We start from the raw sequence: 6,000 nt of genomic DNA, 5'->3' as shown, positions 1-6,000 counted from the left end.
TGCTTGTGTGTGTGTGCATGTCTGTGTGTGTGCGTGCTTGTATGTGTGCGCGTGTCTGTGTGTGTGCGTGCTTGTGTGTGTGTGTGTGTGCTTGTGTGTGCGTGCGTGCTTGTGTGTATGCGTGTGTCTGTGTGTGTGCGTGCTTGTGTGCGTGTGTGCGTGTCTGTGTGTGTGTGCGTGCTTGTGTGTGTGTGCATGTCTGTGTGTGTGCGTGCTTGTGTGTGTGTGCGTGCTTGTGTGTGTGCGCGTGTCTGTGTGTGTGCGTGCTTGTGTGTGCGTGCTTGTGTGTGTGTGCATATCTGTGTGTGTGTGCGCTTGTGTGTGTGTGTGCTTGTGTGTGTGCGCGTGTCTGTGTGTGTGCGTGCTTGTGTGTGTGCGCGTGTCTGTGCGTGTGTCTGTGTGTGTATGCTTGAGAGAGGGAGTATGTGTCTGTGTGTGTAAGCCCACCACGTTTGGTCCACCATTCATGCATGGCTGCTATGTTTCTTAACCTTATTCTCCTGCCTTCTCCCTGTAACCTTTGATCCCTTCCTAATCAAGAACCTATCTATCTTTGTCTTAAAGACAGTCAATGACTTGGCCTCCACTTGGCAATGAATTCCACAGATGGCCTGATCTGAGGTTGTCACCCAGGTTAGAGCAGTCTCATCTAACTGGAGGAATGCCCAGTCATCGCTCCAACTGTGTAAGTGCCACCATCTTCTCTCCCACACCTAACGCTCACTCTATCCAAGCTCTTACACCCATTGCCCATCAAAACACATCCATTCTCACTAATCCAGACAGCACCTTTCTCACTCATCCACCCCCATCCCAACCTGCAACACCAGTAACCTTACATGCCTCCTGCATGGCGAACCCTCTCATTCAGAAATCTGCCCCATCTGCACCATCAGTAATAGGTGTGCCACCCGGTTTCATTTTCCCTAATGCCGGCCTCTTTTATTCTGGGAGGTAAAAGCCCACAGTAGGGCAGAGAGAGTCAAGACAGGTGTCACACTACCTGTCATTCAGCTCCTCACCCCTAATGAGAAGTGTATCCTGACTCCACCTCAGATAGGACCTCAACTGGTACTGGAGGCTGTCCTTTTCTTATAATGCTTCTTGACAGGCCTGAGGTCTGCAGATAACCGCGGCAATCTGCCCCCTTTGTGTCTGCACTAAATGGCAAACGAAGACAGTGGTAATACAAGCCAGCTATCTCTGTCTGAGAGGGTAATGCGTAAAAAGGCAAAGCAAGATGGGGCTACTGCGAGCATCCAGGTAGGTTCAAAGTGAGAGAGTGTTGTGAATAAGTTAGGAGCCCAGCGATGCAGCCTGGTCCAGCCCATGAGCTCAGTATGTCCCTGAGTGCACAATGTGCACAGTGCAGCGTTACAAAGAGAGGTGCCGGTGTAGACCGAAGTGCACCAGTGAAGCATTGAAACGTCCTGCAAGTGGATCGGAGATGTGCCGTGAGCATTCACAGTGGCTGGCACATGTCAGATGCCAATGCCGATGGATGTGGGGTACATGTGGTCAGTGCCCATGCAGCACTGAGGGGCGGCACAGTCGTTCATTGGTTAGGCCTGCTGTCTCAGCTCTAGGGATCTGGGGTCAATTCCACACCGTCTATGTGGAGTTTTCGCATTCTCCCCGTGTCTGCGTGTATTTCTTCTGGATGCTCCAGTTTCCTTTCACAGTCCAAAGGCGTACAGGTTAGGTGGATTGGCCATGCTAAATTGTTTATAGTGTCCAGGGATGTGCAGGCTAGGTGGATTAACCACAGGAAATGCAGGGTTACAGGGATAGGGTAGGGGGGATGGGTCTGGGTGGACTGCTCTTCAGAGGTTCGTTGTGGACTTGATGGGCTGAATGGCCTGCTTCCACACTGTAGGGATTCTATGATTCTATGATATTAGTGCCTGGTGTCCAAATGGCAATGTTTTGGAGCAAGTGGTGAGCTGAACTCACAAAGAATGCCCTCTGGTTTCCATGCCAAGGTTTCTGGATGGCTAGTTTGTTTGGTGTGTTTGGTAAGATGGGTAAGTTGGGCTGTTAACAAGGCATTTAACAGTTAATAATGAGTGTTATTTGGGAACTTACCACTACTGAGCAAAAATCTCACCAGACAGACAAAATGTGGTGAGATGATCTCAACCGTGGGATAGGCCTGTCCAATTATCTTTCCTGGTTCTGTCATACACCGCACCATAGCCCATGTCACTCAGAGCCCAATAAGATTCTACCCATTAGGTCTAATATGAAACATGATTGCTATTTTATGGAAACATGAAATGGAGACCTATTTTCTTTCATCTCTGTGTGGGAACGAACAGATTCAAATGAAATATTTCAGGCAACAATTTATCAGGACAGACGTTCTGTGAAAATATTTAATTTTGATGCAATTATAGTACAAGATATTGTCACTTCTGTTCTCCTTATTGCAAACTCTAGAAGTCGGGGCAATTAGTGAAGTAAATGTTTTTAATTGGAGGGGAAAAAAAAATCTGTTTTTGCGATGGCCTTGATTATTTTTAATGGGAGCAGTTGTGGCAGAGTGTAGGCATTTTCAACTTTGACCTAATATAAATACTGGCCTCATCAACAATGCCAACAGTCCATGAGTGGATTTAAAAAAAAGGTCACCTGAACATGGCTACCAAGGTCTGCCAATGGTGGATACTAGGTGAGTTGGCTTGAAGGGTATACGGGCAAAGGATTTTGGTTGAAGAAATGTATTGACACAGAAAGTGTGGAGGGCCTCTGGAGCTGATGAAGAGGGTGATTTAGTGCGATGGGTAAAGGCTAAAGGGCCTAATATTTAACAGTGCAACTTGGATAAAGTCCCAGAGAGTTCCTGTGACCTACATTTGGGAGCTGACTCCATCTCACGCCAACAACACTTCCAACCACCCAAAAGCGCTGTTCCTGCCATTTTCGGCACTTTTTCTGTCTGGGGGTGCTGCATTGGGTGTTCGCTCACTCAGGAGTGAAAATCCACCCCACATCTGCGATCAGACTGACTCCATTTTAAACTCTTTCAGGGAAAAGGATGGAGTTGATAGTTAGGCCCATTTTGGATCATTTCTCACAAGCCATCAGCATCAACACCCAGAAGGCTGATTGTCCCTTGTGACAGAAATCAGAAGTGTTGGAAAACCTAAGCCAGGAGCACATTTAACATTATCTGAGTGATGTAAAGTTATCCTTTATAGGCTACAACCCAGGCCACCCCGCTCTCTATATAAACAGAACTAGCATGGTCTAGTTATTTGTAAGTTAAAATTACAATCAGCTATTACAACTGATTTAGGACCCAAATTTGCTTCTTTAAGCAGCTCCTCCCACCCTGCTTTGGATTTTTCTGGCAGGCCCTTCTAAATGTTTGTCCAAAATAAAGAATATTCAGGCAGGTTCCCGAAAGGATCCAGTTTATTTATCTCAGTCACATCATTTTTCAGGAGAACTAACCATTGATAATTCTATCCTGGCAGACGGTAACAGCATTTCTCATTTACAATGTACAAGTGCAAATCACAGTATGCTTAAGTTTTATTATTCCATGAAAATTCATTTCACAGACCAAGTGATGAATTTAAGCAGTAAATTGTGACAACATTTTCTTATGACTCTGACATCCCGATGGAGATGAAATGCACAGCTCAGTACGGTATAAGATTATAGAAAATTCCTAGCTGTGTGATAAAGTAAACTTAACTAAACCTTAAAGCATGAGAAATAGTAAATGTTTTCAATGAATGAATTGGAAAATGTTCAATAAATAAGGAAGTGCATCGTCTCTGTTGGATTCTCCATAAAGCAACAATCACTGGAAGAGCATCCTGTGGGAATTCTGTCAAAACACACAAATAGCTCCCACCAGACATTCACTGACGTAACGTGCCTTGTTCTTATCGTTTGGAGAGTCAGGAGGAACCCTTTCTTTATGGTTTTTGTGTTCTGACTGAAGAATAGAAGGAACATCAGTAATATGTAATTCAGTACATGATTTGTAAGAACAATGATCTCCCTTGTCTGCATCAGATTCCATAAAACTTGTAAGTGCCAACACCCAAAAAAACTTGCTGCTGTTTTCTGAAGGGTGTGACTATACAGTCGTAAAGTCTTATTATCATATTAAGTATCTAATATGTGTTACAATCAACATAGGCTTTCCATAATTCCAAATAGAAGCTCTCTGCTCTCCTTCAAACTTTATAAGTTAACATCAATACGTCATTCTGTTACAACAGCTGATTCAGTACCTGAGAGTACTTGGAACTGCATTGTGAGGGCAGTAATGTTTTCGGAATTATTACAAATTCTTACACCCACTACGTATCCATCACATCAGATATCACACTCTGAAAGAAATAAAGTTGTCCCATTTGGGTTATTTTTAGACCTGTAGCCATGAATTTACAAGCAGCTGCGTTTACCTGGATATTTAAACAGTTTAACCAAAGACAATATCCAGGCTGTAATGCTTCAAGCTGGGCAAACTTGGGATAAGTCCTGACTGGATTTCAAATCTTGCTGGTTTTCTGAGAAAACTAAAATCAGAATTTTAATTTAATTAATAAAAATCACATAGAATCAAATGAATAAGTTTTGTATTACTTGAAAAGGGAATACATAATGATGAAGAAATACCTGTTGAAAAATTATTAAAGTAAGGATGACTAGCATGCTCAGGTCAAGTGGGGCCAAGTGTCTCTCAGATCACTTGGAGCATGAGAAAAGATCAATATGTGAAGCCTCTAACTAGTCTGGTGCACCAACCATGCCAATGCAGTACCTACCAAATTGTCCTGGTGAGTTATTTTATTCATTTAATAACAATTTTGACGCGTGCAGGGCAGTTGATAAAAATGTCTGGCTTTTGAGCAAGTGCAGTTTTTGGACAGGTGGATTTGAGATGCTATAGTTGTACTTTAAGTACCGATTTCAAAGAGACTACCTGTATGAAATGCTGCTCAATCTCAGCAGATAAACATTGCAGCTGTACTTCAGAATCCCAATAAGCAATGTCACAGGAAATTGGATCATAGCCTATTAAGGGTTGCATTTCCAATTGTTGAAATTCACGTCCAAGTTCTAAATGCAATTATGCAGCGTTCCTGTATGTGAATTTTCATGCTGACATTAATTCATTTGTTTTAATTACATTCAATCCTGTATAAAATGCAGCACAGAGGAATTTAGCAATAGTACATTCAGAGTCTGTGTAAAAAAAAAGCTTGTCAATTAGAATTGCAAATCTAAATGAATTATTTTGTTCTCTTTTGCAAAGCATCGACTTTTAAAAAAAAGTTTGCTACTGAACTAAGAATAGCCCTATTCATTTTGGTGTGATCGTTAAAGGCTATTATAGAATGTCTATTTTTAACTTTGAGTTGGCCCACCTTAATACTGACAAGCAATTCAGCAAGATCAAAGCGTCTCTAGGGTGGAGGATGTGCCATTAAAACTTGTGAAAGTAATGAAGACCAAATTATTTTACATCTACTGAAATGGAAGAAGGCCATTTCCCAGTTTGGTAGCTCTAATGGCAGACACTTAATGTGGTACAAACTTGGAAACATTGATGTCTGTACCAGCCAGTGCTAATTTAGCACAAAAACCGATGGTATTGAGCCTATAGCACTGACAAAACGATTAGTTTTTCTTGCTCTCACAAAGACAAGGCCTGTTCAAGCCAAGTGCAAGTGCACAGCTGTGGTTATAAAGCCTCTTGCCAGATATACACAGGCCTTGAAATTAGTCAGCATACAGATTAACATATAAACACAACATATTTACGTGTAAATGGTTTGCCTGCTCTGTCATTTTAATGGGAGGATTAACCTGCTTTACATTAATGAGTTAAAATAATGGACTAAACACTTACATGCAAATGCATCAACTAATCTTCACCCAGCATCTCACAACTGCTTAAAAACCAAGGCAATGCACAGTTCAATGAATACAAATTGTTTGAATTGTGTGAAATCCCATTTATTGTGTTTCTCTCTC

Source organism: Rhincodon typus, chromosome 6 (assembly GCF_021869965.1).
Source record: "Rhincodon typus isolate 14 chromosome 6, sRhiTyp1.1, whole genome shotgun sequence".
NCBI classification, from domain to species: domain Eukaryota; kingdom Metazoa; phylum Chordata; class Chondrichthyes; order Orectolobiformes; family Rhincodontidae; genus Rhincodon; species Rhincodon typus.
The sequence above is the reverse complement of the archived record's forward strand: the minus strand, read 5'-3'. Positions refer to the sequence as shown.